The 25,835-nt window shown below is 43.8% G+C and overlaps 1 long non-coding RNA gene across 1 annotated transcript; it reads left to right on the top strand.

Moving 5' to 3' along the window:
- Positions 1-443: 443 nt before the first annotated feature.
- Positions 444-25,340, top strand: LOC132682206 (uncharacterized). Its single transcript, XR_009611540.3, has 3 exons — positions 444-740; positions 10,479-10,547; positions 24,138-25,340. It is a non-coding gene; the product is annotated as an uncharacterized LOC132682206 (long non-coding RNA).
- The last annotated feature ends 495 nt before the right edge of the window (positions 25,341-25,835 follow it).

Genomic DNA, 25,835 nt, shown 5'->3' on the forward strand with positions numbered 1-25,835 from the left:
TCCCGGGAGCAGGTATGCGTGAAACATTCTCACAAATGGCAACCGTAGCATGAGCTGATCGGATCCGGTGGAAAGCCCTGAGGACAACCCCGGGCATGTAAGTGAGCACTTCGTGTATGTCACCTCTTAGGCTTTTATGTATTCGACCTACGGCTGGGTCTCCTCGTCTGTTTTCCTCTGCATTTTGTCTCAGCTTCGAGACAGAGATGCTCCCACCCTCCTTTCCCCCACCCCTCGCTTCTCCCCGAGAGAAAGGCAGACGGTTTTCTGGCCTCTAAGTGTCTCCTGCCCTCCTTCCACCCTCCACACCTACCTGATCGTCGCCGTAGAGAATCGACTTGTCAGAGTCCTCGTAACTGAAGCAGAGAACGTAAAGAGAAAACATCTTCAGACACCAAGAACAACAAGCTCGGGGATGGGGGGGGGGGGGGGGGTGGGGAGGGTAGAATCTGACAAATGTCCTTTATGTCATGCCCGTGTTCTATTTGTAGAACCTTCTTGGAAATAGGCACTTGGCGACTTTGCCTAGATCAGAAGTGGTTTCAGATTCTCTTCATGTAATCGCCTGCTTCCACCATGCAGCTTCATAATTAAAATGAGAGACTTATTTATAAAGCCGGTGGCGGAGCTGAGCGAGGACTGTGAGGAGGTGCTCCTCGGTGATGCCGACTCTAAACCATGTCGGCCAGCCTGGAAGGAGTGGCAGGGACCTCTCGGATGGGAGGGATCCCTCCTGTCAGGTGAGAGCTGGAGGGAGCGTGGGGGGACGACTGGCTCCCCAGCCCAAGTGCGTAAAGAGAGGCCAGATTCTTACGGGGGAATGTGACAAGTCCCGCTTTGGGTAGATGGCTGGCTCCAAGGATTTGGGCGAGCGCTGGCAGGTGCCAGGACCAGCAGAGGGAAATGACTGCCCGGTGGAGGACGGCTTGAGCACAGGGGGCTTATGGCAGGAGGAGCGGGCGCGCGGCAGGGAGGAGGGATGAAGAGGCCGAGCAGGAGGAGGTGGTGAGGACGGAGGGCGGGACCTTTCCCCGTGACCCCTGGAATCTTCAGTTTTGTCGGCAAACATCACAAAATGCGTGGTGCGGTTGGATTTCTTATCCAAACCAGTGACGTGGCCGTGTGGCTGCAAGAGGTGGGCGCCCACCCGTATCTGGGAAACATCGACGTCCCCACTGTAAGGCTTGTTTGACATGATGTGGTCACGTTAAATCTGGCGAACAGTTCATCAGTTTATATCGGGTTTATTTACTGTTCTCCTATTTCCAAAGGCAGGAAGGGACCTACTAGAGACCTTTCTCTCTGCGTCAGCACCAGAAATCTGTGCGTCTCGTAAACACCTTCATTGTTATCTGACAGATACTATGAAGCTGCCAATGGATGTTGTTTCCCTCTTTTTTCTGGCTTCTGGGAAGTTTAAAAAGAAATGTATTATTCGGGGATATTGTGGTGGATATTTTCTTCACTGACTTTATCTTTCTATATGTGTTTTTTGTCTTCACCCCATTCACATATACACATGTGTATTATCTTCTATTCTATATTCATTGCTAGAAGCGTTCCCAAATCCTCTTTTAGATAATGTGGTTATTAATACACAACACCAATGAGGGCATTTTTGTCTCTCCTGGAAGTTTTTAGTAAAAGAAATGGTCTTCGAGCTTTGAAGTCAAATCCGTTTTTTTCATCTTTTCTCGACTGCTATCTCTTGAGTCCTGCTTTTGCTAAAGACTTTTTTCACCCCAATTATTATTAAGATGTTCACTTATATTTTCCTCTACTACCCACTTCAAAAATATTTAGATCTTTATCTGGCATTTATTTTTATGTATACCGTGATACGAAGACTTAAGTTTTTTCCCCTAAATATATAGCCAAGAGTTATTTGTTACATTGTTCTCCCACTAATTTGAAATGCTTGGTTTATCAAATACTACTTTCCGTATAAACATAGGTCTATTATCAATCTCTTTGTCTCTTTACAACAGTATCTTATCTCTTTCATTTACTGTAACTTAATAGCATCCTTTAATATCAGATGGCTCAAGTCCCTCCCCATCGTCCTTTTTCAACATTTCTTGGCCATTTTCCCATGTTTACTCTTCCAGATGAAATTCAGAATCAACCTCTTGAGCTCCAAAACAATCTCATAGAGATTTTGATTGGCATTCCATTGAATTTGACATTTAATTCGGAGAGAGGTGACATCTTCACAATATTGAATTTTCCCATCCAGGAACATAGTCACTTCCCATTTATTTGGGCTTTCTTTCACGTTTTTAGAAAGGTTCTCTCTCTGTCTTAACATTTCTTGTTAAGGTTATTTCTGCAAATATTCAATTATGTACCAATTTTCAACTCAGAGAAGAAGTGACAAAGATAGTAAGGAGTCAAGTTCTCCTTGGCCAAGGGATTCCTGTTATGCAGCCATATTCACCTGCAGAGACTTGACGTACCTTTTCCTAGCAATCAGCCCACATACAACACTGAAAATACTAGAAACAGTTGGCGAGTTAAGTAAATTATAAAAAAAAGAAAGGAAGAAGGTCATACATATCCCTCAAGAAGACGAAGATCTGAGGCTCTCTGCTAGGCTCTCAAAAAGACCTGTTTGGACCAAAAGAAAATTTCTCTCTACCTCACAGAAGATTTAAAGGGTAGAATTTAGCCTCCTTCCATATCGTCATCCTCCCCAACACTGCTCTTTCCGTAATTCTTGTGAGATAATATCAATCATAACTCATCCATCCAGTCTACTGATTTCTCATTTCCTTACAACGGTTCTGTCTTCTACCGTGCTGCGGCCACTCACTGGCACGGTCATACCCTTCCTTGATTTAGGCATTCCTAACAACTGCGACCCTCCGGAATCACAACATCAAACAGCACGACTCCGCCCAACGTGCAGGCACGTGACCACCCTGAATGTCTGATGTCCTTATCTGACGTCCAGTCTTTTCAGCCCGTTCACACAGGCTAACTCCAGGACTTCCGGTGCGTTGATCCCAACACATTTGCACCGTCCACTGTCCACTGACCCTTTTGTGCCTCATCTTCTGTCACGTGTGGCTTAGATTCCATGGTCAGCCACAACCGCTTCCTCACGCGGGTGCCCTCAACTTTCTCTTCTATTGTTCTTTTTTGGCACAAGCACACCCCTGATTCAGTTTGACTTTCCACCCACCCCGTGCATGAAAATGTGGCTGGAGACAAACCACACAACTGTGCTGCGTGGGCTGGCTTCAGCTTCATGACCACAAACCACAAATAAGTTCTCAGAGCTTCCTGGCAGCCATCCTTCATCTCCCACTCTCCAGGACCATTTCCCTACTTCCTCCTTTGTCTGAAAATCTCTGACACCTCCTCCCAATTCCCATTCTCAGATCACGATCTTGCTTTCTAAGTCACTGAGAAAATGGAACCCCCTACAAGAGGCCTCTCCCGGATCCCATCACATACGCACACGTTCACCTGCACCCCGACCCACCCCCTCGGCCTTCTCTTGGGTCCCGCTGATGAATTCCAGCTCCTCCCTGAAGTCAGCCCCTCACGTGTGCCCTGGACCCCATCCTTTCTTGCCCACCCAAGGCTGTCACTCAGCATTTCCCCTCTTTTCTCTCCTTCTTTATCCATGTTCTGGATCATTCCCATCAGCACACGGACATGTTCTTATTTCTCTCATTGGGGGAAATTATAAAAAAAAAAAAATTGTCCTGATCCCCTGGCGCCTCCAACTATCACCCCAGTTTTTTCCCTCCCTTTACAGAAGAGTTACTTGAGACAGGGGTTCATACTGGTGCCTCAGTTTCTCTTCCAGTTCCCATGTGAAGGCATTCCCATCAGGCTTTCATCCCACCTCACACAAAAGTGCAGTGACCTCCGGTGGAAATTCGGGGTCCTCATCTTTCCAGCAGCTGCACTTGACAGTGGTCACCCCAGGTTTGAGTGCCCCAGACTCAGGCCCGGCCACCTGCTTGTGTGCCTGCGGCAAACGCTTATCAGCGTCAGGGCTTTACCCCCATCTCTTCAGGCTGATGATCCCGACTCCGCCCAACGTGCAGGCACGTGACCACCCTGAATTTCTGATGTCCTTATCTGATCTTTTTTTCTTCACAGCACTTACCACTTGGGCGCGTCCTACGTAATCAGATAATGGCTGTTTATTGTCTCAAAGCCAAGCTCTGCCAGGGCGAGGGTTCTGGCCTGTTTTCTTCACTAACGTGCCCTAATTGCCCCGAACTGCGTTGGGCCCATAAGGAGCCACACCGATCTTTGTGGTTAATGCCTTCATATACTTCCAGGCATGTCCCACCACACAGCCGCCGGCCTGGCCTGGAAACTTCGTGGCTCATGGCTGTTCTCCCTTCAGGTCCTTCCTCCACTGGCACCTGGTGAGCTCTGCCCTTCCAGCCCCTTCTGTGCTACACTTCATCTCTTCAGTCCTTATTCGCTAACATACTACCCACTGATTTTGCATATTGCTACTTCTTCCGCTAGAATGGAAGTTCCTTGAGAACATAGCTTTCACCTGTCTCTTTCACTCCCCTATCCCCAGCACCCGAACAGTGCCTGGCATATGTCTTTGGAAGTACTTACTTAGAAAGCATCCTTTATAAAGTTCTCTGTGGTCCGCTCATCGTCACGAGTATGGACGGGAGGACAGTCCGGCACTAGCCGGGTGCACTAGGTCTGGCCTGCACACCACCCTGATTCCTCGGTGGCCCTCGTTCACCTTTGGCTGCTTGGCTTCCAAGCCCCATGCCGTGACCAGCCTCGGCCAATACCACAGCCTGTCCTGGAGGCCACAGGACTTCTTTTCTCAGTCCCAGGTTTCCCATGACGTGTGTCCTCTCTGCTTTCTGAGCCTCAGCCAAACTCAGAGGCCACCTCGCCCACTCTGGGATTTGTCTTCCAGTTGAATGCATGATGATGTCAAACACAGTGTCTGTGATAGTCTAGGTACTCCCCTGAACCCACTCATTCCTTCATTCTTCAAATATAAATATATATTAAATATACGCCACATTCTCAGCACTGTTCTAGGCCAGTGAGATATAATAGATAAAGTTCTTGCCATTAAGATGCTCGTATTCTGATAAGGAGACAGATAATAAATAAATACAGCCTATGGCAGGTAACGATAATTGCCATGAAGATAAATAAAGCAGGGTAAGGGCAATAAGGGATTCTGGGTCTGGGGGTGGGGTGATGTGGAGAGTGCATTTGCACGTAGGGTGATTCAGAGAGGCCTCTCCTAGTGGGTGACACTGGACTGAGCCACACAGATTTCAGGAGGGAAGGATGCCCCTGGAGGAGATAATGGAGAATGCAAAGGCCCTGAGGCACACACCCAAAGTTACGGACTGAGATTCACACTTGCTAGTTATCCCAAGTACATTAAAATAAACATACTGTGGGTGCGTCCCTGGCTTCTCCTTCACAAATCTTTGCCCCTGAATATTGGCCTATTGTTCTTACAACAATAAGACCGTTGGAAAAAAAAAAAAAATGGAAAGAGTTGCCTGGAGATCTCTGGTCTGCTGTGGCTCACTCTGGAAGGAGCCCCGGGGCCTGCCTCGAGGAATCAAATCGCTGACTTCTCTAAGAGAGCTAGACTCCAGCGGTATTTCTGCCAAAAAAAAAAAAAAAAAAAAAAAAAAAATCCCAGAAACACATCCATCCTGAGTATCAGAGCCCAGAAATTAATCATCTCACTCCGCAGCTCTGGCAAGAGACCAGATTTCCTGGAATTCAAGGCATCTGAAGCATTTCATTGTGGCAGTAACAGCAGCAGCCACGGGTGATAACAATCTAGAAGGATTGAGTTTTTCAAAGAGGCTATCTTTGGTTTCTTTTTAAGATGCAGAGAGGTCCAATTTAAGACTGATAATTTCCTTCCTGCTTCAGAAATTTCTCTGGCTAATCGGTGGGTGTATTTTAGTCTCCGTAAAAGAAACCTCTCCTTTGGGAGTTAGGGGTAGCAGAGAAGAGCGGTAGCCAACTGGCTTCAGCTGAAAGATTCACGAGAGCGTTTTTGTCGCATCTAATAACCTGCAGTTTTCAGACAGTGCTTAGGACGGGGCCCCAGAGCTGGGGAAACTCAGCATATGCCCCTGGAAAGAACAGGGGAGCCAGGAAATTAGAAGTACCCCGCAGCGTTTGGATTGGCTCCAGGTTTTGTTTCTTTGAACTTCCTAAATTGCCAAGTATTATGTATGATAAGTGAGTCCATGTCTGACAAGTCTTGGTATTCTAAATCCTAATGATCTTACCAACTCCATACATTTTTCTGTCTGGAATACATAAAGCCTAGACGCAAATCCAGTTTTCCGCCTTAAAATGGTGAGAATCATCAACTCCCAGTTATGAAAGGTGTTCCGGGAGACTGGAACCGATGACAGCTGTCCACAAGGGGCCAAGCAGTGCCGTCCTTTAGGTGGCAGAGTATGTCTCTAGTTATGATGTTGGTTTCTTCTCTAGACATCAGCCTTCCAGAAATGGAGTGATTAGATCTGCAGTGCTCCCACTTCATAACCCAGCTAAGGGGAGCAGGCGGGTCATTTTTATTTAGCACGTGCTTGACCTGAAGCAAACAGAGTGTGTTAAGGCGTTGAAGGGTGGCTGGGATTCTGTCACTTCTGTGAGAAGTTTCACCCGGAGCATCGTGGAGACTGCTGTTATGGGATGAACCATGTCTTGCGAGAGCCATCTTGGATGAAAACCAGAAAGCGACAGTGATGTTCATCACGTTCATACCTCGAGGAAGCTGGAGCGAGTTCAGATCACATGGCAAGTGTCCGTGTCCCAAAAAGGCCTTGACCATTGAGATTTGTTCAAGACCGAGCAGAGCAGAGCCCAATCAAATCCGCCCAGAGCTTGTGGGCCAACGTGCAAAGGGGAGAGACTGCAGGCAGTGGGCCAATTAACTAGAACATTTGAGAAACTGTGAGGACTCAGTCGGGGCAGTGACTGCGCAAATGAGAGGAGAGAAGGGACAAGAACCGGTCCGCGACTGGAAGTGGAAGGTGAGGAAGAGAAAAAGCAACCACAGGGAGCTCCGAGGTTCTCAATTTGAATGACGAAGGCTGAAATCAAGACAGGAAAACACTGCAGAATTTGAAGGCAGCGCAGTTGTAATTTTGACGCTTCAAGTTCGAAAGGCCCATAGCTTATCCCCAAGGAAATGAATGTAGCATTTAGAGAGCAGGTGTCGAGAAGTAGATTTTAAATCATGGCCCAACCCACTGAAGAAAAGACAATACTTAATGAGGGAATGTGGTATAAGGAGAAGGCTGAGGGTAGCCCTTGAGGGGCTCTCAGCATGGGCGGGGGGCGGTGGTGAGGAGGAAGAAGGAGAGGGAGGAGCAGTGAGGGTAGGCGAACCAGAGACAGAGCACTATAGCAGAAGCCAAGGGAGGAGAAATGGCATACATCACAGAGTTGGATACAGTGAAGACTCCAAAGAGGGAAAAGATTTGCCTCTTAGGAGGTCACTGCATGGAGACCAGTGAGAAATAGTCACGGGAAGCCTGGCAGGCGATGGTCTCATGGGCACGTAGCAGAGGACCAGGGACAGGATGCTGTGAGTCCTTGAACATGCAGAGCGAGGGGGCACGTCTCACTCCAGACCTTTGCTTCACTCTTCCATGGTCTGGGCTGCTGTCTCGCAGGTATCCCCCTGGCTTCCTTGGCTCACTCCCTCACTTCCTCTGGGTCTCAGTTCGAAGGTCCCCTTCTCATTGAAGCCGCTTCTGACCACCTTACCTGAGGCTGCAACTGACGGCCCCCTCCGTTCCCATCGATACACACACATATATCCTGGGCGTTACCTTTTCTTTGTCCATAGCACTTACCACCTTCTAACAACACTGTATCACTTGCTTATTTACAGTATTTATTTTTTATTGTCAATCGTCCCCCCCCACCCCCCCCACCGCCACTCGAATGGAAACATCTTTTAAGGGCAGAAAATCTTACTTATTTTGTACACTGATGGGTTCCCTGAACCCAGAATAGCGTCTGGCCTACAGACACTACTGCTTAAATTTTCACTGTAAGGTAAGAAACAGGTCACGAGCGAAGGTGAGGATAAGGGAGGGATTGATGGGGATTTGACGAGGAAGGAGAAAGAATGAAATTATAGGCTTGGAACAAGGTTGGAATGAGTGTGCCTGGGGCTTGTAGATGCCTGCCTGGGAGGGATCTCAAGGGACCACTTGAGCTTCAGAGTCATGAATTGAGAGTGAGCTCCGCTAGTGTGGAATCGTGTTTTTCTTCAGCTGTATTCACCTCTCTCTCCTTCCATTCCTTTAATCTTCATCCCTTACTCATCATTTGACTTCTGTAAGGACCGCTGCATACGACAGGCTTAACAAATGTTTGCTCTTTGGAGCTGAGGTCTTCAGTCCTTCGGGAAAGGACTTAGAGGAAAACCCGACGGGCAAAGGCAGCGGATCTGAGATTCCTAAGTGGGCTCAGAGGTCAAGCAGGCGGCGCTTTTGAGATCCTTTCCTCCGTGCCTCTCCTTTATCCTGGTTCTTGTCCTTTACGGCGACAGATGTGATGTTGGAGAGGGGGTGAGGAGGAAAGAATGGAAGGGACCTTAATGATTATCTCCCCCAAACTGAGCAAAACCAAATGCCTGTGTTAGTCCCCGAGTGGTGGCGAAAGGCTCCATCAGCTACCCAGACTTGGAGTGGCCTCTGCTCAGGGGCCCTCGGGCCCGCACCTCCAACCAGTAACAAGCCCAGTTTACGTGGCCTTCTGCAAAACTCGAGTCGTTTTCTTCTCCATCTCATCTGTTGGTTACCTTCGGCATTTGTCATATGGATGATAATAATAATTCCGACTACTTATTGAGTACTTATTATATGCCAGTCACCAGTTCAAGGGCTTTATATTTATTCATTCATTGAATCCTCAGAAGAAACCCATTTTACAGACAATGAACTCGAGGCACCTGAATTTCTGCAATACTCTATCAGTCTCTCTGAACCCAGTCTAATCCATCCCTCGTTTCTCTACCAGAGTGAGTCTCCTTCAACATGTATTTACAATATGCATTGTGAGGCCCCTGGGTGGTTCAGTCGGTTAAGTGTCCGACTTCGGCTCAGGTCGTGATCACTCGGTTCGTGAGTTCAAGCCCCGTGTCCAGCTCTGTGCTGACAGCTCAGAGCCTGGGGGCTACTTCAGATTCTGTGTCTCCCTCTCTCTCTTCCTCTCCCCCACTTGCACTCTGTCTCTCTCTCTTTCTCTCTCTCTGTCTCAAAAATAAACAAAATTAAATAAATAAACAAATAAATAAATAGTAAAATAAATACGCACTGAAGCGATGTCAACAAAATGGTGGCGTACAAAGCCCTGGGCCCTCCTTCCCCCCAACAGACACACTAGTTCAGCAACAATCCACAGACAGATTTCCCTTGTGAGAAATCCAGAAACTAACTGAAAGCCTCTGGCATCCTGGATGAGTATGAAAGCAGGCTCACTGAAGCCGGTAAGGAGGCTTAAAACATCTCACAAGAAATCTCTGCCTGTGGCTCAACACCATATGACCAGGAAGAGCTGGTCCCCCTTGTTCCCAGCTTCATCCAGGGGAGGAAAGGGTTGGTTTGTGTGTCCAGCATCCCAACTTTTCAACTCTCAGCTTCCCTCTACAGAATGAAAAACTCAGAATCCCTGGCTAAGCTGATTAATGGGGATCTTCTCCTGTGAAGGCAGTCTGTAAAGGCTGGAAAAGATGCCTGCTTTGTCTAACGAGCAGACACCAACCCCAAAATCCAAGGAAAATAAAGAATCAGTCAAATATGTTCCAAACAAAGGAACAAGATACATGTCTGGAAACCAACCCTAATAAAGTGGAATTATAGGATTTACCTGATAGGGAATTCAAAATAACTGTCATAAAGATGCTCATCAAGGTCAAGAGACCAATGTGAGAATCTCAAAAAAGAGACAGAAGATATATTTTTTTAAATACCTAGGAGAAATCATGGAGCTGAAGAGAACCAAACTGACCTGAAAAATTTACTAGTGGTGTTCAAAAACAGACTAGCTCAAGCCGAAGAAAAGATCAGGAAACTCAAAGACAGGTCATTGGAAATAATTCAGTCAGAGGAGCAAAAATAAAAAAGAATGAAGAAAACTTAAGGGACTTAGGAGATACCATCCAGTGGGCCAATATACAAGTTATAGGCGTTCCAGAAAGAGAAGAGAGACAAAGGAAGAAAGTTCATTTAAAGAATTAATGGCTGGAGCGACTGGGTGGCTCAGTTGGTTAAGTGTCTGACTTTGGCTCCATCATGACCTCATGGTTCATGAGTTGGAGTTCTGTGCCGACAGCTCAAAGCCTGGAGCCTGCTCTGGATCTGTGTGTCCCTCTCTCTCTGCCCCTCCCCTGCTCACTCTCTGTCTCTTTCTCTTTCAAAAATAAGTAAATAAATAAATAAACATTAAAATTTTTTTGTTTGTTTTTTAAGGAACAATGGCTAAAATCTGGAGAAGTGAATGTACATCCAGATCCCGGAAATGGAAATTTGTTGATAAAGGTAAATATGTAGACAAATGCAGAATGCTGAGTTACTATAATAGTGGTGAGTACATCACTTTTCATTCTATCGTAAAAGTAAAGGACAAAAGTATTCTAAATAACTATAACTAAACTGCATTAAGTTAAACAACATGAATAAAAATAAATTGTGACAACAATAACATAACGTGTGTTTGTGTGACTATGTTAAAGTGTAGAGTTTTTGTGTGTAATTGAACTTGACTTGTTATCTGCTAAAAGGTAACTGTTATCATTATAAGATATTTTATGTAAGCCCCATGGTAACCACACATAAAAATTACCTATTGAAGTTACACAAAAGAAAAATAGAAAAGAATCAAGGGATATCAATACCAAAAAAGCAACAAAACACAAAGGAAGACAGCAAGAGAAGAAAAGACAGGCAAGACTAACAAAACAATAAAATGGCAATAGTAAATCCCTCCTATCAATAATTACTTTAAATTTTAGTGGATTAAACTCCCCCATCAATGAATAAAAAAATGATACCCGTAAAAAAAATAAATAAATAAATAAAAATGATACCCGTTATATGCTGTTTACTAGAAACTCACTGTAGATTTAAGGACACACATGGGCTTAAATGAAGGAATAGAAAAAGATATTCTGTGCAAATGGCCAACAAACGAGAGCAGGGATGGCCATACTTGTATTAAAAAAGTATCCAGTAGGTCAAAAACTGTCACAAGAGACAAAGAAAGATATTATATAATGCTAAAAGGGTCAATCCACTAGGAAGATATTTGCAATAATAAGTTTATAGGTCCCCAACATTAAAGCACCTAAATGTATAAAACAAATATTGACAGAATTGAAGGGAGAAATAGATAAAAATACAATTATAGTAAAAAAGTCAATACTTTCCTTTCAATAATGAATAGAATATTCAAACAGAAGATCAATAAAGACACATAGGACTTGAATTACACTGCAGACTAAATGGGCCCAACAGACATATACAGAACATCTAACACAAGAGCAGCAAAATACATCTTCTTAAGCACACACAGATCTTTCTCCAGGATAGATCACATGTTATGTCACAGAACAAGTCTTAACAACTTACAAAGATTGAAATCATACAAAATATTTTTTTTCTGAACACAGTAGAATGAAAGTAGAAATCAATAGCAGAAGGAAAATTGTGAAATATGCAAATATTTGGAAAATAAGCAACACATTCTTGAAAAACCATTTAGTAAAAAAACAAAAAAAAATTAGAAAATAAAATTAGAAAGTACCTCAAGACAAATGAAAATGAAAATACAACATACCAAAACTTATAGAATGCAGTAAAAGCAGTCCTAAAAGGGACGTTCATATTGACAAATATATACATTAAAAAAAGAAAGATCTCAAATCGCCAACTTAACCTGATACTTTAAGCAGCTAAAAAAAGAAGGACAAACAAAGTGCAAAGTTAGCAGAAGGAAGGAAATGAGATATATTAGAATAGAAATAAACCAAACAAAACAACACCAAGAGCTAGTGTTTCAAAAATATTAACAAAATTTACAAGCCTTTAGCTAGATTAACCAAGAAAAAAGAGAAAACACTCAAATAAATAACATTAGAAATGAAAGAAGGGACATGACAATCGATACACTAGAAATGAAAAGGATCATAAAAGACTATGATGAACAAATACATGCCAAAAAACCTGGATAACCTAGAAAAAAAAATGAACAAATTCCTACAAACACAAAACCTACCAGGACTAAAATCATGGATGAATAGAACATCAGACTTATAACTAGTATGGAGGTTGAATCAGTAATTAAAAACCTCCCATAAAGAAAAGTCCAGCACCAGATAACTTCAAAGGTTCAAAGGTGAATACTACCAAACCCCAAACACCAAACAAACAAACAAAAAAAAAAAAAAAAAAAAAAAAAAGAAAGAAAGAAAGAAAGAAGATTTACCACTCTTTCTACAGGGCCAGCATTACGCTGATATCACAGGCAGCCAGATACTACCAGAAAAGGAAAATTACAGGGTATTATCCCTGATGAATGTAGACACAAAAATCCTCAACAAAATACTAGCAAACCAAATCCAACAGCACAGTGAAAGGATCATCCACCATGACCAAGTGAGATTCATCCCTGGGATGGAGTGATGGTTTAACATACAGAAATCAATTAATGTGATATGCCACATTAACAGAATAAAGGATAAAAATTACACGATTGTCTCAATACATGCAGAAGAGGCATTTGACAAAATTCAACATCCTTTCGTGTTAAGAACTCTGAACAAACTAGAAATAGAAAGTACTTCAATGTAACAAAGGTCATATTTGAAGAACCCGATGCTAACACATCATACTCACAATGAAAAACTCAATAGTTTTCCTCTAAGATCAGCAACAAGGCAAGGGTGCCTGCTTTTGCCACTTCTATTCAACACAATATTGGAAGTCCTGCCCAGAGCAATTAGGCAATAAAAATAAGAAGGAAAGAAAGAAAGAAAGAAAGAAAGAAAGAAAGAAAAGACATCCAAATCAGAGAAGAAGAATTAAAATTGTTCCTGTTTGCAGACATTATGATCTTATATATAGTAAGCCCTATAAACTGCATTAAAGAAGAAAGTCAGAAATAATAAGCAAATTCAGTAAAGTTGCAGGATACAAAATCAATGTGCAGAAATCAGCTGTGTGTCTATACACTAAAAATGAACTATCTGAAAAGGAAATTAGGAAAACAATCTCATTTAAAAATAGCACCAAAAAGAATAAAATACTTAGGAATAAGATTAAATAAGGAGGTGAAAGATTTACATACTGAAAACTATAATGCATTGATGAAAGAAACTGAACAAGACACAAACAAATGGAAAGATATCTGTGTGCATGGATTAGAAGGCTTAACACCCAAAGCCATCTACAGATTCAATGTAATCCCTATCAAAATCCCAATGTCACTTTTACAGAAATAGAAAAAACAATTTAAAACTTCATATGGAATCACAAATTACCAAATAAATCTCAATAAAGAAGAACAAAGCTGGAGACATCACTCTTCTTAATTTTAAACTATATCACAAAGCTGTAATAATCAAAACAGTATGGTACTGGCATGAAGAGAGATGTCTTCAGACGGCATGAAGACCAATGGAACAGAATAGAGAGCCCAGAAATGAGTCCACACATATATGGTCAACTGATCTTCAAAAAAGGGCCCCTGGGTGGCTCAGTCAGTTAAGCATCTGACTTTGGCTCAGGTCATGATCTCACAGTCCATGAGTTCAAGTCCCGCATCAGATGATCTCAAGCCCCACTTTGGATGAGCATGAGCCCTACTTCGGGAAACAAAACAAAACAAACATGGGCACCACTTCAGGTGAGCCTCACTTCTCTCTCTCTCTCTCTCTCTCTCTCTCTCTCTCTCTCTCGGTTTCTCTCTGTCTCTCTTTCCCTATCTCCCTCTCTCTGCCCCTCATGGGATTCTCTCTCTCTCTCTGCTCCTCACTCACTTGTGCTCTCTCTCTCTCTCTCTCTCTCTCAAAACAAGCAAACAAAAACAGAGTATCAAGACTATACAATAGGGGAAAGGTAATCCATTCATTGGTGTTGGTAAAGCTGGATATCCACCTGCAAAAGAATTAAACTGAACCCCTATTTTACATCATACACAAATCCACCCAAAATAGATTAAAGACTTACATAAGACCTGAAACTATAAATCTCCTAGAAGAAAACATAGAAGAAAATCTTCATGCCCTTGATCTTAGCAAAGATTTCATGGATGTGATACCAAAATGAAAGGCAAGAAAAGCTTTATGCTAAGATAAATCAGCCAGGCACAGAGAGACACTGCATGATCCCACTTATATGAGGCATCTAAAGTAGTCAAATTCACAGAATCAGAGAAAGGAATGGTGGTTGCCAGGAGTTAGGGAGAGGGGGAAATGGGGAGTTACTAGTCAATGGCTATAGCGTTTCACTTAAGCAAGATGAATAGAGCTCTAGAGATCTTGCTGTATAACATTGCACCTATAATAACCTTAAAAAATTTGTTAAGAGGGTAGATTTCATGTTAAGTGTTCTTATAACAATAAAATAGAATAGAATAGAATATATATATAATCCAAGCCTTCTAAAAAGGACACCCAAATTATCCCCAAAGAGTATTTCTAATCAGTCAAACAATGTTGTCATTAAATAAAAAGTCAGAAATATATTTGAGGTAATATATTTCTTGCAGCCAAATCTATAATCTACCAAAATTCTGTTTTGTGAGCTTCATGTGTATTTCATTTATTTATTTATTTAAAAATACTTAATCATTTTTGAGAAAGAGAGCATGAGCTGGGGGAGGGGCAGAGAGAGAGGGGGCAGAGGATCCAAAGTGGGCTCTGTGAGCTGACATCAGTGAGCCCAACATGTAACTGGAACTCATGAACCGTGAGGTCATGACCTGGGCCTAAGTTGGACACTCAGCCAACTGAGCCACCCAAGCACCCTGCTTCATGTGTATTTTATAGAACAAGTTGAATTAGAAGAAATTGCCGTTATTTGACCATGTTGGACCTATACAAATGAAAATACATTGCTGGCTGTAGTATACAATATAATGTTCTATTTCCTTTTCTAAGACTGAATACAAGGAGGCTATGAAATATTTATTAAGATAAAATCCACACAGAATTGATGATGCAAGACAAAGTGCTTAGCAGGGCAGAGATGACCCTCCATTGGCAAATCTCATCTTTCCTGATGTTTTCTTTCCCTCTTTCCTTAAAAGATGTTTTCATTCCAAAGTACATTGGTTTCTGCAAAAACTTCAATATCTCTCACTCCTCCCTCTCCCCACCTATACTCATACTGTTGCCAGGGATTGGAATGTCCTTTCTGTCCCTGGGCCGACCATGACCTATTTGTTCTCCAGTTCAAAGGTCACTCCCCCGCAAAGACTTTGCTGTTGGCTTCCAGTCAAACAGGTGGGACCCCTGCCTTCACACCTCACACAGGTCTCTGTCCAGCACTTAACTCTCATGTTGTAAAGACAGATTGGTTGGCTTGTCTACCTCCCTCACTGGGGTGCAAACATGAAAAAATAGTGTTTTTTTAATTCTACATTTCAGGGCTCATTTTGTGAGTAGTATTCAAAATACAAACATCTTTTTTTACATATACTGAGCGGAATGTCTCTAATTTTGGAAGTGAAGTCAATCTCTACTTGGTCTTTTACTGACATGTTGTTCTAATAAAAGGCTCTAAAAACTTAAGTTTTTCTTCCAAGAAATCTCCTGAGGTAAGTTGATGTTACATCCCTTAGTAAAGTGGGTTTTTCCCCCTTCTTCTTCTTCTGTTGTTGTTGGTTTCTTTTTTTTTTTTTAACGTTTATTTATTTTTGAGACAGAGAGAGACACAGCATGAACGGGGGAGGGGCAGAGAGAGAGGGAGACACAGAATCGGAAGCAAGCTCCAGGCTCTGAGCCATCAGCCCAGAGCCCGACGTGGGGCTCGAACTCGCGGACCGCGAGATCGTGACCTGAGCTGAAGTCGGACGCCCAACTAACTGAGCCACCCAGGCACCCCTGTTGTTGGTTTCTTTTATGTGTAAGGAGGGCAATGTCTTGCCCTAGGTTAGCAGACAAATTAGCAGTAGATCAAGCTGGGATTAAAAAATACTGATTTTTTTCCTGTATTTATTTGCTTCGTCAAAAAATAGTCATTGAATGTCTTTTATGATTCAAAGGTCCTGTTAGGCTCATACATTTATCATTCATCAAACATGTTTCTCTTGGCTTTCTGCTTTACTTTTATATCTAAACTTTTTAAGGCTGAAGCATACCTTAGAGTGTGTCTACAGTGGTGTGAAAGCAACAAAATAGAAGTTGTATTGTATGCGAAATTGTATATTAAAGGTAATGATAGAGTGAGCTCCATACATGGCAATTAGTTTACAATGTGCTCCCACAAATGCACTCAGACACCATGATTAATGCTCCCTGGAGCATTCAGTCCCTGTAACTAGCTCTCATTGTACTTACCAGAACCCTACTCTCCCAGGATATTATGATAAATACCATGTTGGTTCTAATATTGCTCTAAGTGATTAGGTCTGGGTGTGAGGGGGTGGTGAGATGAAATGGAGATAAAATACAAAGTTTATGTGCTGGTTGCTTAGCAAGGAATCAGTAAGGAATCAAGCCAGCAACTCTTAAGTGAGGTTTTAGGGTGACATAGGGTCATCTCCATCCAACACACCCCCATGCCCGGTCTGTGGGGGTTATAATGGGTTATAAGTGCTGTTTCAAATTGGCTTTTTGTTGGGTGTGTCTGAAAGCTAAACACCAGAGGGAGAATGAAAGAAAAAAAAAAACTAGTCTTCACCTCACAGGAGCAGAGAAGTATCTGGAACCTCACTCCTAGTCCCCTGGGACAGCCCTACAACAGAGGAGGGGCTGTGAGAGGATGACATCATCGACAGACAGCCCCATTCATTGATGCGACTTGTGTGTGGCCAATACCACTGACTCCATCCTCTCAGCAGGAGACAGATGCCATGATTAGAGTGCACACCCATGTCAGTCAATTTCCCTGTTGTGAACTGCATATTTGTGTTTCCAGAATTCATACGGTGAAGCCCTAATTCCCAATGTGATGGTATTTGGGGATGGGGCCTTCGGGAGGCAATTAGGGTTAGATGAACTCATGAAGGTAGGACTCTCATGACAGGATTAGTGGCCTTGACCACACATCTCTCTCTTTCCCATGTATCTACACCACGGGAAGGCCATGTGAGGACACAGTGAGAAGGTAGCCATCTGCAAGTCAGGAGGAGAGCCCTCACAAGAAACAGAACGAGCTCACACCTTGATCTTGGATTTTCCATCCAGAACTGTGAGGAAGTTAGTTTCTGTTGTCAAAGCTGCTGACTCTGATATTTTGTTATGGCAGCCCAAGCCAACTAACATATTCAGATCCACTGGACTGTACTCCTCTTGAGGCTAGGTGTCCTATGTGTTCAGCTCCTGAAGCCCATAGCAAAGGACCCCCTTCCCACATGCACACACACACACACACACACACACACTTCCAAGCCCCAGGAGTGATGAGGCATAACAAGGTCCTCATGACTAGAGTCTTTATTAATTTAGGGTGCTCTCCATTTAGCCCTCTCTTGTCAAGAGTTCATCTAATCATGATAATGATGGAAACCAGAATTTAAAGAGCCCTTTCTGTGTGCCAGACATGTACTTGACAAGTCCTGTCTCATGAAATCTTCCCAAAAACCCAATGAAGTGGATATTACTTTTATTTACCAATTTTATAGACATGGAAACTAAGGCACAAAGAGTTTAGACAACCTAACATGAATCTTAGCAACATGTGATTTAAGAGACTAAAGTTTTGATTGCTTATTCAATTTTTTAAAAAAATACTGAACAGCTATCGTGTATCATACCCTGCAATAGGCATGGGCTTCCAGGGGGGACAAGACAGACGTGGTCCTGCTCTCCCAATCTAGTTTCAGTAGACAAAGAATTCACCATCTATACTCATAGCCCATAATATGTGCAATAAAGAAAATGAACAAGGTCAGTGGGGACATAGTTTGGTAAGGCCATTAGGAAAGGATGGTCAGAGGAGATGAGATTTAAATTCAGATCTGAAGGGAAAGGTGGGAGTGGAGGTCTTTCAGGCAAAGGGAACAGCATGTGCAAAGGCCCTGAAGGGGGAAAGTATTGAGCAAGGCTGAGGAGCTGAATGAGGCCAGAGAGGCTAGCCTGAGAGTTGAGAGAGAGTGCAGAGTGTAATGAGAGGAGTCTGAAGAGCTCTAAGGGGACAGAAGCCCTGGGGGCCATCAAGCATTGTTCTCATGGCTCATGCACATCGCACATCGGGTGAGAAGAAGAAGGGAGTAGGTGCTCTGTTGGGCACTGTGCTAAGGCCTTTATCTGCAGTGTGCCCTTCTGACTTCACCACACCGCCCGGAGGCACAACTACCATCTCTGTTTTGCACATGAGCCACCCGACCTCAAGACTGAACACATGACTTGGCCAGGTCCCCAGAGATAACTAAGAGGGCTGACTTCTGGATCCATCACCCTGTCCTGCCTTCTCCAGGGTCCCCAATCCATCCCAGGAGAAGCCCAGCTTCCTGAGCTGGGCTGATGGGCGTTGATGTCTTGTTAGGGGACCAGGGGAGCAAGAGACAAGCATAGCCTGCTAAGCTGCACTCTCTTTGCCTGGACGAATGAGTTCCCTCAAGATGTCATCTTTCTTTGCTCATCAAAGTGTCCTTCCTTGAAAGCAGTGACAACTCAGGCTTTCATTTTCAAGGAAACTGTGTGATGTCTTCGGTAAAAGGCAATGAATCACTGCACAACTCAATGAGGTGCCATGGTCATCTGGGCCCCTTAGTGCAGGGAAAGTCTCCAAGCCCTCATCATGAACTATGGGCAGAGGCCACCTTTGGCACAGGAATGGGGCTTCTGATAAGGATGGAGAAGGGCAGTCCAACAGCTGGGGCTCCGTGGCCTTCCGGGGGATGGCTCTGCCTTACACAAAAGGGAGGCCAGGCGGGTCTGGTTTTCTCTCCCTTCTTTGTTCTATGAGAACCCACCTGGCCACAAGTTTGCTTTCCAACCACTTCTTCTAAATCCATCAACATTTTAGGGGTGCCTGGGTGGCTCAGTCGGTAAAGCGTCCGACTTCAGCTCAGGTCATGATCTCATGGCTTGTGAGTTCAAGCCCCGCGTCAGGCTCTGTGCTGACAGCTCAGAGCCTGGAGCCTGCTTCAGATTCTGTGTCCCTCTCTCCCTCTGCCCCTCCCCTGCTTGTGCTCTGTCTCTGTCTCTGTCTCTCTCTCTCTCTCTCAAGAATAAATAAAACATTAAAAACATTTTTTTTAATCCATCAAGTTTTCTCCCTATTTCTCAAAATACAAAATGACTGGTAGAAGAGAACTGAATGAAAGACATATTTTATTGAAATCGTTGAGCATCTAAAAGGCTTCTATCTCATAAGAAGAAGAAAAAGAAAGAGGGGGAAGCGAAAGGCAAAATAAAACTGGAGCCTCCTTTCATCCACTTAAATAAGAGTTTTCTGACTTGGTCACTCAACAAACATTTCTTGGGAACCTGCTATGTGCCTGCCGGTCCCTGGGCAGGGGTCAGAGAGCACACAGCAGACGAAGGCACTGGTGCCACTTGAGAGTTACTTGGGACCTGTGCCCCAGCGACATGCGGGACCACCACATCTGAAGGATGGGGAAGCTTCCAGGGGACATTGGTTTTTGGGTACAGAGGAGAATCAGGGGAATCCACGAAGGTTAGGACCATGAAGAATGGTAGGATTTCAGTAGGAACCACCCACTCTGCGACACTGGGAATCTCGTCTCATTCACGCACATGTCCTACATCCAACAACGAGTATGCGCAGTAGGTGCTCAAGAAACATGATGGGATGGGTGGTTGGGGAAGAGGGAAGCACTGGGAGCAGCGTGGTGGTGACAACGCCTGACCCAACTTGAGAGGTCTCTATTTAGCTATGTTGGTGGTTGGGAGGCCTGAGGCTTCAGGGGGGCTGAAGGCCGGAAAGGCAGAGGGGGGTTTGGATGCTCTCTTAAGGGTGTGGATATTTTTGGAGAGAGAATTGGCAACCATTAAAAAGCAGACTAACATGGTCCGAGTCGAGTTTCAGGAAAGTTAATCCAGTCACATTGAAGACACAGATTAATTCATAATTGCATGCCTCTAAGAATCATTTCACATCTCTAGACTTCCCTTTCCTTATTAGATGCAAGAAGGTCCCTCCTTCCTGGGCAGTACTGTGATGTGTGATGTCACCACAGGCTGCATGGAAACCCTGACATTTACTGAAACTGATACTGACATTTACTGATTCAATATTGATTGAACACAACTGAACATAACTGCCCAAGGGGAGAGGAGGGAAGGCCCCGCTGACCAGGTGAGAGCGCCCCCTTGAGGCCCGCCTGGCTCTGGAGATGCTCTTACCAGTAGTCCAGTCTCAGAGGGACAGCTTCCAGGCCGCCGATGTGACAGTAAGGCTCCAGGTTGTTGGAGAGTTCATAGAGCTGGATTTCACGGTTTCTGTTCAAAGATCAAGCACAGCTGGAGTAAACTTACACTCCTCACTTCACTTTTGTAAAACATATTTTATATTCCATGGATTCCACAAAACAGAGACCCCTGATCAGTAAAACACCTGTCATACCAAGCAACCCCTCTAGCTGAACCTGAGGCCTCCCTCTGCTATCCTACCGTTTGGGGGCATGTCTTCTGCCTGCTTCTAAACCGGCCTGGCCTGTCCTTGACCATCAGGAGGCTGGCACAGGCCAGTAGTTGGGGCATTACATCCCAGCTCACCACTCGGCCCCTTACCTGTAAAAATGGGGATCCTACCAGTTCCTGTCTTTCCGGAGAGTTAAATGGGAGGACGTGTGCAAAAGTGATTAGTCCAGGACTTGGGATTTCCTAAGGGCTCAAAATGTGGGCTGTTATTTACTGCATATAATAAAGATCTGCAAACTGGAGGGCCAAGCCTCTTTCTGTAGACTAAGGGGTTAACTCGGTGCTCCCCTAATTTCCCACCTTTCCAGCCTGCACCCTTGACCCCTTCCTTCCTCTGTTAGCCTGTCTACTTTGGAGCTGACTGTGGGTGTTAGAAAAACAACTTACTGCTTTGACCTGTTGGCATGGAACAAACAGGGGTCACTCTCTAAATTCCAAAGCCTTGTCTTTCCCTCCGCGTGAAATGTCCTTTTTTCCACCTCCTTTTCACCTGCTCTGCAGCTCAAGTGGCTTCCTGCTGTCATAAGCCTTGCCTCATCTTCTGAATTGTCAGCTCAGAATCTCTAGTAGGTGACTGCTATCTCTGAACTGCTACGTGTGCAAAACACATGATAATTACATTATCAAGCGTGGCTTTTAAAATCAAACTGGGACGGATGAAAGTATACACCCAGGTTTATTGTTTTTTAGTAGTTAATATTAATTATATGAATACATTTTAATATATTAACAAATATATTTTCATTATTAATAAATTTAATTGTATTTAGCAGCCTCGATGATCTGAGGTTGGATTAACTGTTTGTTCATTAAAATGGTTGAAGCCTAGGAAACCAGAGGCCTCTGGAGGAGATCAGATGGAGAAGAGAAAACCCCCAGCTTGCCGGGAGTCAGGGGGAGTCCCAGTAGGCGGGGCTGTGGGAATTCCTTTCAAGCTCCACCCCTTCCCTTAGTCTTGCCCCAGAGCCAGAGGCCTCGGTCTCTCCGCCCTGGATCACATTTCCCATCCCCGACCCTGTACCCCTAACCCTCCTGTTGAACTTGCTTTTGTTTCCCCGTTGATTTGGAATTTTCCCAATTTCCTTCCCACCAGGCCACACCCCCTTCGCCCAGGCCATGACTGAGGTTAACCAAGCAGCCCAGGGTGGTGCCCATTCATTTTCCTTACATTGCCATGAGCAAAACCTTCGGGATCTTCCTTCCCAGCCCCAGCCCCATTCTTCTGAGGCTCTTCAGCAACGAGCATCATTTTTTACTGGGGATATGACTTTTTTGAATCTGTCCAGAGCACTTTGGACTGAATTTTGGTGGATAATAAAATAGGAATATTATGTTGAATCTCAAATAAGATGTGCTAAAAGGTCACAAGACTGATATTTCCCCATCTGGCCCATACTTTCACTCTGGAAGTATTCCAAAAGAGGGCCTCTTGCCCGTGTTTGAGGCAATGACATCATTGCAATGGGCCACCCAAGGCCATAACTTTGCAAAGTAGCTTTGATTGATATTATGAGTGCCAGCATTTTTTAAAAAGGGCTTCAGGGGGCGCCTGGGTGGCTCAGTCGGTTAAGCGTCCGACTTCGACTCAGGTCATGATCTCGCAGTCCGTGAGTTCAAGCCCCGCGTCAGGCTCTGTGCTGACAGCTCAGAGCCTGGAGCCTGTTTCAGATTCTGTATCTCCCTCTCTCTGACCCTCCCCCATTCATGCTCTGTCTCTCTCTGTCTCAAAAATAAATAAAGGTTAAAAAAAAAAAATTTTAAAAATAAATAAATAAATAAAAAGGGCTTCAGGACTTTTAAATACCACAAATGTGTATGTGGCTGTGTAAACACACATGGAAATGGATGTCATACCACAACTGTTTCCTTCCAACTGAAGAGCTGCAGACACTCACCCAGTCGCTATGATCAGTTTGTTGTACTGTGGCATGCTGCTGACATCTGTCACTCACCTGGGCTTCCGGCTGATGGACTTATCCTAATGTGCGGAAGAGTGGAAATAAACAAAAATATGCCTTTTTAAATAGGACAATTTCATAAGACAGTAGGTGTGCTTAAAATTAAAGTTTTTGGGGCGCCTGGGTGGCTCAGTCGGTTAAGCGTCTGACTTCAGCTCAGGTCGCGATCTCGTGGTCCGTGAGTTCGAGCCCCGCGTCGGGCTCTGGGCTGATGGCTCAGAGCCTGGAGCTTGCTTCCGATTCTGTGTCTCCCTCTCTCTCTGCCCCTCCCCCGTTCATGCTGTGTCTCTCTCTGTCTCAAAAATAAATAAACGTTAAAAAAAAAAATTTAATAAAATTAAAGTTTTTTAGGGGCACCTGGGTGACTCAGTTGGTTAAACGTCCGACTTCAGCACAGGTCATGATCTCACAGTCCATGAGTTCAAGCCCCGCGTCGAGCCCCGAGCTGCTGACAGCTCGGAGCCCGGAGCCTGCTTTCGATTCGGTGTCTCCCTCTCTTTCTGCCCCTCCCCTGCTCATGCTCTGTCTCTCTCTGTCTCAAAAATAAATAAAACTTTTAAAAAAATGATAGTTTTTAAAAATTTGATGTTCTCCTTCATGTAGAAAGAACTTACTACATAGATTCAAAGAGCCACCTTTATTCCCTCTCTCTAGGGCGGGCTTATTTCACAGCCTAAGGGGTTTAAGATCGCAAGGAACTTCTAGTGTAGATGATAAGTTTCCAGAGGGCAAAGGTGAGTTTCTATACCCCCAGCACCCAGCAGAGAGCCTAGGCTATGTCGGAGACTCAACTATTTGTTGAATGAGATAACAATAATAATAAAGACTTTAAAGAGAGCATATATTCTGAAATAGGTCAGGCATTTTTATTCCTATCCTAAGTCTACTTCCCAGATGCTTTTTGCCTTCTGAATTTCTGATTCTGTGATTCAATAAGTTCTCTGAAGACAAACCCCAGGATAGCTAGCTACCTAAACTGAAATAATCATTTAACAGGAAAAAAAAAAAAAAAAAAAAAAGAAGGAAAATTCTTTCCCACTTGTCATTCATTAAGACATACGACAAATTCCATGATGGAATCATGTGTAATTCATTACTCCATCTGATTTTAGAAGCAAAATGAAGCATTATCTTGTACTACATATAGAGATCATATTTTATTTGCATTCTATAGACTAGCAAAAGACAACGTGAATATATTACATTCAAGGACACAATTTCTGTAATCATGCCACTTGAAGAGCAGTTTAAAATAGCAAATAAAATCAAACTGGAGCACTCAGCATCCTTATCAAATGAAAATCGCATACAGAAACTCTCTTTCTTCTTTTCAACTTCAGCAGCACAGCAGGCAGATGGAAGGAAACCTCTTTCTGTCGGGCCAAAGCATCCGCTTGCTCTGAATACTCGAGCTGCAGATATGTGCAGAAGCCATCCTGGAGGGTAAAAGGAGGTTCATTAAACATCTACTACGCTTCTTCCTTTCGAAAGTTCTCTTTACCATCAGGGTATGGATAATTCCTTTCTTGGACACGACCTAATTATTTGTAGAGACTAGTTCATTTGTATGCCAAAAACTCAAGAGTGATAATTGGGTGTGCCTGTTCAGCTGGGGCTGGAGGTCTGTCACCCAGCTTGGGCTCCCTTCCCCACCTCCAGTCTCTTTCTCTGTCTCTCTAAAGAAGATGGTGGCGGTGGTGATTGAAAGTATGCAATGTCCCACGCAAACTAGACCTTCCTCACAATTCTCATGATAACTGTATGAGATAGGTACCACTGTTCTTCCCATTTACAAATTTGGAAACCCAAGCTTTGAAAAGCTACATAGCTTGCCTAAGATCAAACGACTAGTAAGTGGCTGGCCAGAGACTCGAGTCTGTACTGATCTCACTGCCCAGTTCCCACCCACCAGGATATATGCCGCATTTAGAATCTCAGCAGTATACCTAGGGGAAAGAACTAGGGTCATAGGCACAGGGCGGGGGGACCTGTAGGGCCTGGGAACATCTCTTTTCTCTCCACTGCCCCCAAAGCCCCACTGCGCTAGAGCTTTCTCTTCTCTGGAAGCCTGATTTCCTATTCAAATCAGATGACAATGTAAACACTTGTATTGATTTGGCTGGAGAATTGGCCCCAGGTCTGAATAGAGGAGTCATTTTAGAACTTAATTCATCCTGGAACAATAGAAGGGCACTGGCAGACACAAAGGCAGAGAATGTTTAAAGCAGATGTCTCAGCTCCTTATTCTTATACAATCAAAATTAGGTAACATTAATAATAATGATGATGATAATATTTGTTGAGAATTTACTTTGCGACTGTCCCTGTTCTAAACACTTGACATGTATTAACTGATCCAATTACGTCACAGAATTTCTTGCTCAGATGTTTCACTTTTGCTGTGGGGTAAGGTGACAAATGTATCCTTTATTCTCCGGTTTTAGGACACTCTTCTTGAAACTTGCTTTAGCTACTGAAATCCCCAGTTAAACTATCCCGAGTTTAACCTGACATTATGAAATTTGAAAATTGTGAACAAGTATATCCTCTCAGGTCAGTTTCAAGTAGATGAAGGCACTGAGGGACGTATCATACTCGGCACCAACAGTTTTTGTGTTTTCCTTACTAATCTTCAATTTGACTATAAAGCATAACCCAACTTACCCATTCAGTTCTGCCCACTGATTCACAGTCTATTTTCATGAAAAGCTGTTCTATTTGTTCAATCCTCTGGAAAGGAAGGAAAAAAAAAAACCCGTTTATAAGTTTATAAGTAAACACTTTATTAGGTTGTTGGGGGAGAGGATGAAGGAGAGGAAATCTTAATTTTTCCAATTTATAAATTTCATATTAAAATGCACCATACTCAAAGATCTCTGGAATGCCTGCTCCAAAACATGAATAGGGTGGTTAGTTGGAGTTCAGTGTGCTGACCCTAAAACTCTCCCCATGAAATACTGGGGCTCCTAGAACTTCTATCTTGGTATTCATGGCCTATGTGATCTCCTCCCCTTGAGCAGCTGGCTTGTGGCCAATAG

This window comes from Panthera onca, chromosome A1, assembly GCF_046562875.1.
Source record: "Panthera onca isolate mPanOnc1 chromosome A1, mPanOnc1 haplotype 2, whole genome shotgun sequence".
Lineage (NCBI taxonomy): Eukaryota > Metazoa > Chordata > Mammalia > Carnivora > Felidae > Panthera > Panthera onca.